The sequence below is a fragment of the Opisthocomus hoazin genome, chromosome 7, assembly GCF_030867145.1.
Source record: "Opisthocomus hoazin isolate bOpiHoa1 chromosome 7, bOpiHoa1.hap1, whole genome shotgun sequence".
NCBI lineage: Eukaryota > Metazoa > Chordata > Aves > Opisthocomiformes > Opisthocomidae > Opisthocomus > Opisthocomus hoazin.
The window spans coordinates 64546961-64560532 of NC_134420.1; the positions used below are offsets into that span (position 1 = coordinate 64546961).

At 43.7% G+C, this 13572-nt stretch overlaps 1 long non-coding RNA gene across 2 annotated transcripts in view; it reads left to right on the top strand.

Annotated features, from left to right (window-relative positions):
* Nucleotides 1-13572, top strand: part of LOC142362084 (uncharacterized) — a 49432-nt gene that overhangs the window by 16696 nt on the left and 19164 nt on the right. For both annotated transcript variants that reach the window (XR_012764640.1, XR_012764641.1), the window contains exon 2: nt 3312-3388. This is a non-coding gene — a long non-coding RNA (uncharacterized LOC142362084). The remainder of the gene's footprint in view (nt 1-3311; nt 3389-13572) is intronic.

A 13572-nucleotide genomic window follows, 5' to 3' on the forward strand; every position in this document is an offset into this window, starting at 1 on the left:
TTCTTTTAGTGCATATTTTCATAGTGAGTCTGAACTGAAGCACTGTATGACTCAATCTAACTTATTTTGCATACGTATTAGTGGTATATAATAATGATATATCAAGAATCTAACCACACCTTTTTCTGAATTAATCTTGTCTACAAGCTATTTCATTCCACAAACAGATCATTTTGCATGTGTGTAGGATGGGTTGATATAGGAATTCTTTTTCATTCCTAATGTGTGGGGTTTTTTTGGAGAATAGAGACCTCAAGAAGCAGATACAAACAAATACAATTATCTCAATCTCTCACCTTAAGACTGAATAAAGGGAAGGAGATTGATGCTACTACTTAGTACAACAATGCAGAGAATAATGAAGATATGCACTCTGAAAGCTCTTCCATTGGCATGGGGAACACTGTTTTCTGTTGTCAGTGAAAACAGGCCAGAAAATCCCTTTGGCTGGGTTTGGAGTGGCTTTTTGACATGAAGCACTCATCGTGAGCAGCATAGGCGGGTTTGTACTAGGAAAGCGAAAAATCTGCCTTCCAGGGTACTACTGTGCTTTGTTGGAAGGGGAGTTGTCAGTGTGAAAATATTTGTGATTCAGAACTGCATGTGTGTGTGTGTGAGTGTGTGAGAGGGAGGATTTTGCTGCAGATTTTGCTTGGGTTGCTTTTCCCGTATTCTACTATGCCTTGTTCCGTAAGTTGTTAGCTTTGGTTTTCTGTAAGTGAGACACACTCCCAGGTCTGGATTGTTATGCAAGTCATGTCTGGTGGCAACTCAGGGAATCCCATTAGAGAAGAGCAGGCTCATGGACATTTTTCACATATTCATCGATTGATGGGATTGCTGGATCATTTAAAATGCTGATCTAATGAGAGGTGTGACAATACTCCTTACAGTACCTGATTTTCAGCCAACAAAATGAAAATTATGACCTTATCCTGGAAGGCTCTGTGATGAATATCAGATCAGGGAGAAGAAGCTACAGCTGGCTACACATTTTTATCACGGGCCTATAAATGGGTTTACACACAACACAGCAACTTTAAGTCAAATATTTGCCGTTATACTCTCTTACCAATGAAGTAGAGCCTCACCCAAAGCAATTGGCTTGTATTGATTTACACCCAGCTGGTTGCCTGGCCCATCACATTCCCTCTTTATGAAATCTGTTCCACTGTCTTCTTTCAATTTATTTCTCCTCCATTACATCAGTGTTTTGCAACCATTCATATTCTTACCCTGAATATGATTATTCAACTCAAATGAGAGATCATGATGTGCCATTCAAATGCTTAAAATTAAACAAATGAGTCCTAAAAAGCTGATAACGAAACAGAAGATGGAGAAAAAAGAGACAACCAGCAGGTGAAGTGAGAGGTAAAATTGCGGAGTGGGGCTGTACCCAGGACTTGGTGGCACTCCTGTCTCCTCGCCCCTCTTCAGAGGACACAGAGATTTGGTGCATGACCAAGGCTCCACAGTTTCTCTCCATTTTGCCACTGCTCTGTAAAGTCATGACTTGTAATTCAGAGGGAACATACATGGATACACTGTTTTTAAAATAAGAAGAATAAAAGTAAAAGTTCCTTTATGAAGACTGCTTTCTTTGGTTGAGCATGAACATTTCACGTAGGGGGGGCTGGCATCACAACATCACCATTCCCATTACTGTCCAAACAACACGCTTTTCACCTAGAGCATAAAATCAATGTCATTTGTTCACGGAGCACGGGGGGGGGGGGGGGGGGAAAGAGCAAGTAAAGCAATGTAGATGGCAATGGCAAGGAAAAATAGGTGTCTTGGATAGGGATTTGATCCAAAAGTAATACTTTTGAGACAATGACAGGGGAAACAGTATAAATTCTACAGGGACTACAGAAATTCCTGATTTCTGGCCTTATTCACAAAGATTACTTGCCATAAGGTACCACTTCAGTAATGTAAAAGAAAGCACATAGATAGGATGGGAAATGTAAGCAGCTGACTCCTTTATGTGGCAGTAAACTGGGTAATCCATCCCTGTCCACTAATGTTTATAAACATATTGTAAACAAGCATAAATGAACAGCTCATCTCTCTGGGGGGACCAGATGCATCCTTAACACTGATTAAGTGTTTTGTTCTGCCTGAGTGTCTGGCAGAGGTTTATGCTCCGAAGCAGAGGGAGGGAGACAGGCTAATGACAGTCTCATACTCTCCTGGCTCTTTAACTGCTTAGGGGGATTCAGCAGGCAATACAGCATGTAGGATTCTACTGATGATCACTTTCCACAGCACACCATGACGTGGGATAGCTTTTGCATGTCAGGTTTTTAAACCTCCTTCCCAAGTCTCCTATCTCATGGAGGAAACCAGAGAGACGTGCAGAAACCGACACAGTAGCCGTGCTCAGGCAGATTCCCTCATCTGCTTCCATCCCCTCTTTGACACCACCAAAAACATCTGCATGCCGAGTCAGTGTCATGATAACAATCATAAATACAGCACATTCTTATCTCTATTTTTTTTTTTTTTTTTTTTTTTTTTAATCAATGAGCTGCTTCTCACTCTCCAGAAGCCTGGGCTCTAAAAATAACAAAGCTTTCATTTTTGCAGCTTCCCACAGAAGGTAGGGTCGGGAGTGATTTAATAAGTCACTTTGTTCATGTCCCATGATGCTACAGTCAGCTCCTACCGTTTTGTGGGGTATAATTTGAAGAGCTGGATTTTATGGGCAGTTGTGCACTCCTTCTCTCCCTCCCCATTAATTACAGCCACAAATGCAATTCGTATGGACTCAGATGAACTCTTTGTTGAGTAGCGGGGTGAGGATTTGCGGCTGTCTCTGTACTTATCAGAACAGAGATCAAAAAACCCTAGTACAGCTATTTGTTGGTGTGAAATCCTCAAAGCCAGCCCCTAAAGCTTTCAAGCCAGAGTGCTTGCTTTCCCAAGAAGACCGGTCTCCTGTATCTGAGAGCTCGGCTGGGGAAGCTTCCTCTGCTTTTTCTGCCATAATTCCCTGCAAGGAAATTGGTAGGAAAGGGTGAAAGATGGGCTTGGGTTTTTTTGGAAACTGAGAGGTAGTGGATATGTTTTATACTAGTGCAGTAGTTATTGTTTTATTCCTTTCTGGTTTAGCCACGTTTGGGTTTTGACTACTTACTGGTAAACTCTAAGCAATTTTGTTCTAGTAAATTAATTAAAACAATGCTTGCAATGGACTTATTTACTCATATTACTTATATTGTCTTTGGTAAAAACAGGCAGATGCCACGGCTGACAAAGTCACTTATGAGCCTCTTTAACTTTTCCATATACTCTTACACTTTCAGCTAAATACTTGAAGAATTTCATGGGCCATCAGAAGCTGTGCACGAATTGTAAATGTCAGTGTGCAAATCCCGAATGTGTAAGTGTGTTTGTGTTTTCTGTTATACCAATTATGTCTATTTGCTCTGCTACTGTATGCCTGGTGTATCTTTATTTTAGAGTAAAGGTGTCATGACATGGTCTATCTATTATTGACTGTAAATAAGACATAGCTTTGCAAAATACCAAGCTAGAAAAAAGTCATTCCTGCAGAGTAGCAAAACCTGTATCTCTGAAAATTACTTAAGCCACATGAGCACTGATAGGGCCACCCGCATGTCCTGCAACCACGTGCTTCTTTGCTGGGAGCCTGCAGGGTGTTTGGGCAAGCCAGAAGGGGAGAAAATTGGGTGACCAGCTCTAGGTGGGTCCTTCAGCCCCCACCCAGGCCTCTGCTTCTCTTTTAGGCTGAATGAACAGTGGTGCTGACCCCAGGACACCACTTCAGATCCAATTTAGGTAGGGCCTTGGATTGCTGCTCCATGGACAAAATGGCAAAACCTGGGTTTTCCTACTGGGGGTGTAAAGACCCATGTCTGGACTGAGGCATTTGGAACAAGAGATTTCTAAGGGGAAGCATCTTTTTTTTTAAAGTGAAATATCAAGGGAAAAATTCACAGCACGAAATAATCTGTTTAAAAATGCAAATGATGTAAACAGCAAAAAAGGTCAGGAAGATTGATAGGAAATTTAGGAAAGATTTCTTTCTCCTCGCTGACATGGAAGATGGATTGCAGGACAAATAACATTAGCTGCTTAAATTCTCCTTTTCCCTTTCAGGCTAACACATCAGTGCTAATGAACCTGGTTGCTGCTTATTGACTTGCACAGGAGTTCTACTGCACATACTAAAACAAAACATTTTTTCCTTCACTGTGGATATTTTAGGGTCTATTAGTGTTAATGATTTACCTCTTCACAGAAAGAAAAACTCAGTGAAGAAACCCCAACACTTGGCTTCAAAACATAGAGAGGAAGATCCTCAGGGCAGCTGAAATCACAGAATCACAGAATGGTAGGGGTTGGAAGGGACCTCTGTGGGTCATCTAGTCCAACCCACCTGCCGAAGCAGGGTCACCTACAGCAGGCTGCACAGGACCTTGTCCAGGCGGGTCTTGAACATCTCCAGAGAAGGACATTCTACAACCTCCCTGGGCAGCCTGTTCCAGTGCTCCGTCACCCTCAGAGGGAAGAAGTTCTTCCTCATGATCAGACAGAACTTCCCATGCTAGAGTTTGTGCCCATTGCCCCTTGTCCTGTCACTGGGCACCACTGAAAAGAGTCTGGCCCCATCCTCCTGACACCCACTCTTAAGATATTTATAAACATTTCTAAGGTCCCCTCTCAGCCTTCTCTTCTTCAGGCTAAACAATCCCATCTCTCTCAGCCTTTCCTCATAGGAGAGATGCTCCGCTCCCCTCACCATCCTCATAGCCCTCCACTGGCCTCTCTCCAGTAACCCCTCATCTTTCTTGAACTGGGGAGCCCAGAACTGGACACAGTACTCCAGATGGGGCCTCACTAGGGCTGAGTAGAGGGGAGGGAGAACCTCCCTCGACCTGCTGGCCACACTCCTCTTGATGCATCCCAGGATTCCATTGGCCTGCTTGGCAGTCAGGGCACACTGCTGGCTCATGGTCAACCTGTCGTCCACCAGCACTCCCAGGTCCCTCTCCGCAGAGCTGCTCTCCAGCAGGTCCGCCCCAAGCCTGTACTGGTGCATGGGGTTGTTCCTTCCCAGGTGCAGGACCCTGCACTTGCACTTGTTCAACTTCATCATGTTCCTCTCTGCCCAACTTTCAAGCCTGTCCAGGTCTCACTGAATGGCAGCACAGCCTGCTAGTGTATCCACCACTCCTCCCAGTTTGGTGCTATCAGCAAGCTTGCTGAGAGGACACTCTAACTTTTCGTCCAGGTCATTGATGAAGAAGTTAAACAAGACTGGGCCCAGTACTGACCCCTGGGGGACACCACTAGTTGCAGACCTAGTTACAGAAATGTCAGAAAAGCATGGGCACATCAGATCTGCAGTCTCCTACACTTGCAGTCTCATTGCCATGTCTTTTTCCTATCATCAGTCAAGCAAGTTAGGAAATAAAAAGGGCAAACTCCTAGACACAGATTTGTGAATTATCTTTGCAGGTTATTGCTGGCAAAACTCTCACTGTGTGCTCTCTGGGGCCACTGGTAGCTCACATGGAAACTGATCCACAGCATCCAGGCTCTGGCATTTACACTGAGTGGTCCCAGATTCCCCAGTGTCCATGTGTGGACCAAAACTTACTGTGCACTTTAAAATCTGTATTCAACAGCCTCAGTATTTTCAGAAAAGGACTGTACTCCTCAACTAAAATAATAGGCAAAAAGTGGGTTTTAGAGTGAGGAAAAGCACCTCACAACCTGGCTGCAGAGCAGTGAGCTGTGTGACTTCCTCAGGTCACTCAGTGCATCTGTACACACACACTTGCCTCTGCAAATTAAGAGCTCTTCTGCAACTGTCATTTTTGTTCATAATTCAGGTATAACTGCAAGGAAATTCAGATGTCTGTGCCAGTTAGGATCATTAGCTACTTTAGTTACAGGGACAATGCAGAGATGAAGTGCCTGAAAGCAAAACCTAGGTTTGTATATGTTTACAACCAGCAAGTTAACATCTAGCAGAGTCCACCCTCTCCTGACAGGAGGTCTTTCCAGACGCTGGGAGAAGCATCAGGCAGCAGAAAAGCACCCTATATTAGTTGTTGGGGATCAGTTCCTTGGATACCATACTCACCCTCCTGGCCAGGGCTCATTTTGATTTCCAGGCAGAGCCTCTGATCTATACCTCATGTCTGAACTGTAGTTGTCAAAGAGGGCATTTTTCCTTCCTCTAGCATGGCCCAGAGTGGACATGTAATTTCACATGTCTCCTCAACCTTGACATGCAGGTGAGGTTGTCACTTGTAATCTAGGGAGGAGGCATTTCACAGTGAAAGCAGATGAAATGAAGCCTTAAATTTCTCTCTCTTTAATGCACGAGAGCTGAGAGCTGCCATGAAGCGCTCAGTGAGTTTCCCTGCTCTCACTGAACACATTGCCTGTTGCACAGCACTCAAGGAATGTGGCATGTTGTAGTGCTGGAAGGGTCATTTTTCCATTGTGCCTCTAATCAGAAGTGTGTGAGGAAGAGGAGGAGAGAGAGAATCAGAAACCATACAAAAATGGCTCAGATTTCTAAGATATACACATCTGGAAGCAATAGCTACATTAATTAGTATATTGATTTTCTCCTGTCCTGGCTATTGTCCCACTGAACTGTTTGTTCAGCTTGATTTGTGTTATCTATTGCCATGGAGAGGCTTGGCTTTAAAGCTGCTTTTTGGTGGTTTAGAAAATGAGAAATAAATGGAAGGAGTTCTGCCATCCCTCACCAGGTTACTATGTGCTTGCAGTGAATGACTGTCTCTAGAGAATGGACATGGCACTCATTCCTATGTATAAGAAAAATCATCCATGCATTTCTTTGGCCAGGCTGACTCTCCGCGCTGTCTGCAAAGGTGCTGTCCAGGGGTCCAAGGCAAATATGATAGAGAAACACGGGTGTCTCATAGCATTCAGGTAACAGTGCTACCCTCCAGCAAGATGACCACACAGACTGGCTTGCTATGCACCAGTGCCTGTGGACTTCCATGGAGTCACAGCTCTCACAGCAACTATAGACCTGAGAAGCATCTCAGCCTGTCTTGCTTGGGAGTCTCATTTCCTACCTCTTAATCTGATCCTTCCTGGAAAATTCCCCTGGAGACTTTAAACAACTCGGCCCATGTTTTCCTACCTTGCTCCTCCTTGAAAATGTTGTTGACACCCCCTGCCATTTCTTTTTGATCCATTCTTATTTAGTCCCTGCTGCGGTTTCTATGTATAAGAGACAATCACTATAAAAGATCTCACCATACAACTTTCCTTTCTCTGTGCAATACTACACATATGAGAGGTTGTAGGGCACCTCACTCATGTTAAACTGTGGATTACCCACTACTTTTACTTAATGCATATGTAATAAAGAAAAAATCGGGAATGAGTAATGGTTATAGCTGATCTGACCTTATTTCATGCAATATGAGGCCATTTCTGGCAATCGTGATCTCATTGTAGCTTTAATGACCTCATCTAATTATTGCTAACTCAAAGACCTTTAGTGCTTTAATGTGAGTCAGAGAACGCACACCAGCAAACTAATGAACTCATCACACTGTGCTAGTCTTAACCAGAAACAGGGATTCATTTGGAAAATTAGAAAAAAAATAGATTGGGGAGAGGAAGCTAGAGATTATTTCATATTTATCTCCCTGCCTTGAAAGAGGAAACAATAATGACATTATTGGAGAAAAAAAAAAAGTAGATGAAAGTATTATTGATTGCTGTAAACTGTTCAGTTGAGTCCAAGGGATAGAGGAGCAATGTGTTGCAATTCTGGAAGGAAGCATGGAAAGGCACACCGCATATTTATTTCGACAGGTACAGATTATCTAGATTAGCCTGTGAACACAGGAAAGTAAATAACAGGAACTTCGGAACAGAGGAGCTAATGGAGCACCCACCCAAGTATTATGGCAAAGTAAAAAAAGCCTTAAATTCTCCACATGAAAGGTGTAAAATTAGGCTATTTGTCAAAAGACTTTGTTTTAGTATTATCTCCCATTAAGCACAGGGCTGTGCTTTGCTTCAATCTGTTAAAGATCTACAAATCTATGTCTCCCACCAGCAGGTAGAATAGGTTGTTTTAATCTATTAAACTCCTCAAACCAAAGTTTTGTCCCAAAATATAAAAGCAGGACATCAATATCGTTAACATGGTGAACTTTAACAGCAGGGCACTCACTGCATATTAATCGACTTTCAAAGAGGGCCTGAAAATGTCATGAGAATGAGGTGCCTTATGAAATTTCAATTCATTCCTGCTTCTGGCCTGACAAGGAATATTTAGAAAACAGGCTTTTGTACAACACAGTGGTACTTTGGTTCCCAGTTTGTGAGAGTGTCTGGGAAACAGTTTCCCTCACATGGAATACAGAGCAGTTTCGTCTCCCATAGGGTTTTTAGGTTTCATGACTTTCAGGTAAAAGTGGCTTTGAAATCTGGTTAAAAAAACTCCAGTGCAGAGTTTTTTACATGGGAAATTCAAATTCATCTCCATCTAAATGTTTTGAAGAGAGGTTTAGAAAAGCCTGAAATACTTCTGACAACGAGCGTATGACACGCTCAAATCGCCTGCCTACCTGGTCCCTTTAAATTTTTACCTACTCCAGCGAAGGAGCATGCTCTGGACCGTGATTTTATTTATATATACTCCTAGCACCAGGTAGGCAGATGAGCACTTCGTCGTTTTATTAGCATACAAATGTAACCCTTCCTGAAATTCACGATCTCAGAACTATTCATGTGTGATTCTTGCAATTTTACTGATATCAGCAAGTTGAAGAGTAGCTATTTAAATCCCCTATACTTACAGGTTCAGGAAGAATATGGCCAAGAAAAGCAGGAATTTGCCATCACTTCCTTTTTTTCCTACAAATACTTATGGTGCTGGAGCTCCTTATAAGCCCCAAGCACTGTATTGATTTTTATCAATTGAAAATTTGGCCCTTACAGTCAATTATAGAAAAAGATACATCTTCAGAGTATCAGGAAAAGGGAACATTATCGAGCTTTCTTCACTGATGGTGTTTTCACTCCATTCTTCAAAACTTATAGGCTTCTGTTTATTAAATAAAGACAATCGCTGGCAACACTCCCAGTTTAGACACATAATTAAACACAAAATGAGTTGGCTTTGGAATACAATCCCCAAGCAATTTGCAATTTTAATCGTACTAAATTGGTCAAAATCAAAAGTTCAGCTTTTGAAAAATACAATATTATCTCCTTCCTCCACAAAAAGTGAAAGTGGTCCTAGCAACAAGAAGATGCGACACGTAATTGGAGTTGATGGATTTGGAAAAAAAATGTGAGTGTTGGAAGATAATTTCTTTGAGGTGAATGATTGTTTATTCAAAACTCAGTGTTTAGTTTATCCTATTTCTCCACATGGGGTAAACAGGGATGTGGAAAAATAGCAACTTGCAGGTGGAACGGGCTTCAGGGGTTAGTTTTTTCTATTTTCTGTTTGCAGAAGCACTAAAACTGGATGTGACCAAATGATCCATGTTGCTGATAGTAAATTCCTCAGCGATTCATTTCTGCTTGTGTATGCAATATGTCCTGGAGCCTTCTCCAACCATTTGATTCAACACTTACTGGAATCAATTTATAGGCTGCCCCTTCGACTCCATTAAGCACAATCTGCACCAGCTGGAGGCACTTGGGTGAAGCCAGGTGTATAGTGTGAATCTGTGCATGCATGTGTATGTCTGCATGTGTGCAGAGCACTTGTATCATCCAGATAATCTCTGCAACTCTTCTGCTCACCTACAAACAGGGAAAGCTGCTTTGCATCCCTTGGGGTAGTGTGTGGGAGATGTATTTCTAAGGCAGTAACAGCCACAGACCCAGCTGTAACAGGGAGCCCTCCAAGCACTTTCAGGTTCTTATTTTTAGAGTTCAGCTCTCCCCTGCTCTGTATCCCATCTCAGAAAGTTCAACAAGTGAGGAGGGATGAAAACTAAGTCAGAATTGCTTCCAGAGTTCTTTGTCTTTAAGCAAGCATCACCTACAGTGAATCACAGAATCACAGAATCACAGAATAGTAGGGGTTGGAAGGGACCTCTGTAGGTCATCTAGTCCAACCCCCCCGCCGAAGCAGGGTCACCTACAGCAGGCTGCACAGGACCTTGTCCAGGCGGGTCTTGAATATCTCCAGAGAAGGAGACTCCACAACCTCCCTGGGCAGCCTGTTCCAGTGCTCCGTCACCCTCAGAGAGAAGAAGTTCCTCCTCATGTTCAGACGGAACTTCCTGTGCCTCAGTTTGTGCCCATTACCCCTTGTCCTGTCACTGGGCACCACTGAAAAGAGCTTGGCCCCATCCTCCTGACACCCACCCTTCAGATATTTGTAGGCATTTATAAGGTCCCCTCGCAGCCTTCTCTTCTTCAGGCTGAACAAGCCCAGTTCCCTCAACCTCTCCTCGTAGTGGAGATGCTCCAGTCCCCTCACCATCCTTGTAGCCCTCCGCTGGACTCTCTCCAGTAGCTCTTCATCCTTCTTGAACTGGGGAGCCCAGAACTGGACACAGTACTCCAGATGAGGCCTCACCAGGGCAGTGTAGAGGGGAAGGAGAACCTCCCTTGTCCTGCTGGCCACACTCTTCTTGATGCACCCCAGGATCCCATTGGCCTTCTTGGCAGCCAGGGCACACTGCTGGCTCATAGTTAACCTGTCGTCCACCAGGACACCCAGGTCCCTCTCCGCAGAGCTGCTCTCCAGCAGGTCCACCCCAAGCCTGTACTGGTGCATGAGGTTGTTCCTCCCCAGGTGCAGGACCCTGCACTTGCCCTTGTTGAACCTCATCAGGTTCCTCTCTGCCCAGCTCTCCAGCCTATCCAGGTCACGCTGAATGGCAGCACAGCCTTCTGGTGTATCTACCACACCTCCCAGTTTGGTGTCGTCAGCAAACTTGCTGAGGGTACATTCTAACTCTTCATCCAGGTCGTTGATGAAGAAGTTAAACAAGACTGGGCCCAGTACTGACCCCTGAGGGACACCACTTGTCACCAGCCTCCAACTAGACTCAGCGCCGCTGATGACAACCCTCTGAGTTCTGCCATTCAGCCAGTTCTCTATCCACTTCACCGACCACTCATCCAGCCCACACTTCCTCAGCTTCCCCAGGAGGATATCATGGGAGACTGTGTCGAAAGCCTTGCTGAAGTCAAGGTAGATAACATCCACAGCTCTCCCTTCGTCTACCCAGCCAGTCATGTCATCGTAGAAAGCTATCAGATTGGTCAGGCATGATTTCCCCTTGGTGAATCCATGCTGACTACTCCTGATAACCTTCTTTTCTTCCACTTGCTTGATGATGGCCTCCAGGATAAGCTGCTCCATCACCTTTCCCGGGATGGAGGTGAGGCTGACCGGCCTGTAGTTCCCTGGGTCCTCCTTCTTGCCCTTTTTGAAGATTGGAGTGACATTGGCCTTTCTCCAGTCCTCGGGCACCTCTCCTGTCCTCCAGGACCTCTCAAAGATGATGGAGAGTGGCTCAGCAATGACATCCGCCAGCTCCCTCAGCACTCGTGGGTGCATTCCATTGGGGCCCATGGATTTGTGGACATCCAGATCGCTTAAGCGATCCCTCACACAGTCCTCCTCGACCAAGGGAAAGTCGTGCTCTTTGTAGGCTTCTTCTCTTACCTCCGGGGCCTGGGATTCCTGAGGGCCAGTCTTAGCACTGAAGACTGAAGCAAAGGCGGCATTCAGTAGCTCTGCCTTCTCCGCATCCTCCGTCACCAGGACACCCTGGTGAAGGTATGAAGAAAAACACGAAGCCTCCACACTCCAACACTTTGCTATTGTTCTCAGGGTACAGCATTTTCTCTCCTTTTACAGCAGCAAATATAGATACTACTTTAGTAACAAATTCTGCCTTAAAAACAACAAAACTACCTTTCAAAAAATACTGAACCAAGCACTGACACTATTAGAGTAGAAAAGTTTTTCATTTTTCACTTTTGGCTTGGCAAGCCTCCAGCATAGGATACTTCCGTTGGCACCCAAGCAAAGGAAGGAAGGAGCAGGGCAGAGCGCTAATTAGCCTGTGCTGTGATCAAAAGCAGTAACATAAAATGCCAAAATCCCCCCATTTTTTAAGCATAGTTCTGATGGATGTGTGTATGCCCGCCCTCCCATCTAAGTCAGCTGTGACACTAAATATAGAAAGCATCTCAGCAGATCGGGTCCTGATGGGTAAATTCTCATTTGGTTTGAAAGAATGGCTGGACATTAAGTGTGACTCTCGACTGCACACGGTGATTTGAGCTTCCCTGCAAAGCGTTAATTCCTATCTGATGCATTGCACTACACTGCACAACTTCAAATATCATTCTGTAATGCGATACAAAGTAGCCACAAGAAAATGAATAAATAGAAATTATATTTTCTACCACTTAAGAACTAAAAAGGAACACAATCAGGGCAATTCTAGCAATTGCATGTTCTGTACAGACACCACCACACAGCAGACTTCACAATTTGGAAATTCAGTGTGCTTTCTTTTTTTTCCTAATAATTTTGATACAATACTCCCATTCAATCCATTCCTGATAAAAAGAATTTGTGACATTTGGGCAGACAGAATATTATTTAGGATGCTAAAAAAATAACAGGATCCACTGAAGTTTATCTCCTGGTTATCTATAAATGAGGTGAAGCCGTGAGATAAAACACAAATCTGAAAACAGAGGAGAGAAAACCGAGACGAAAAAATTACTCGAATGTTAAAATTCATGATTTGCACCTAGGATGAACAGCATGCGCCCACCAGAATATAATATTGCACCGATGTTTTACTGTGGTTTTCTGTTTGTGTTTACTTCTAGTTTAAGGTGAACGCCATATGTCTAAGATTCTGAATCTCTCTTGCTGCAGAGTTCGGGTGTGGGGCAGACAATACAAATGTACAGCAGGAGAAATTATCAAACTACCTATGCTGACATCAAGCCGTTGAAGGCATCTGGACACAAGTCCCTTTTCTGCTGAGATCTGTCAATCACTCTGCAGACCACACTATGAAGGCAGAAATATCCTCACTGGGGATTAATTCTGTCCTTGTTGCAATGTCTCACAGACTACAAAGATCATAATCTTCTTGATCACAAAGTGCAGGTGTTCAGTGCACTTGTGGCAGGGCTGCAGTTAAAATTACTATCACCCTGTCTTTCAGGTTAGTAGCTCTTGAGGGTAGGGTGGAAAGATCCCTACCCGCCCTGCCTGCCTGCCTTTGTATTTCTATTAACTGCAGTAGATCAAATTATGCTTTCTTATTTCATTTCGATTGTAACAGGACTCAGGAGTGAGTTGAGACAATGGATGAATATTTTTATGTGTAATATCAAAGTGTGAACAACAAATGAAAATGTAAATACAAGTCAACAAGAACACTTTGTCTAATAAAAAACACAAAGGAGAACACATGAAAGCAACGAGTAAATACATACAAATCACAAAAAATAGAAGAGGAAATGAGGTCATTTAAGGTGGCTCAAGCTCTGATACGGAGCATGGACCATCTCACTCGTCTCCTGTATTTA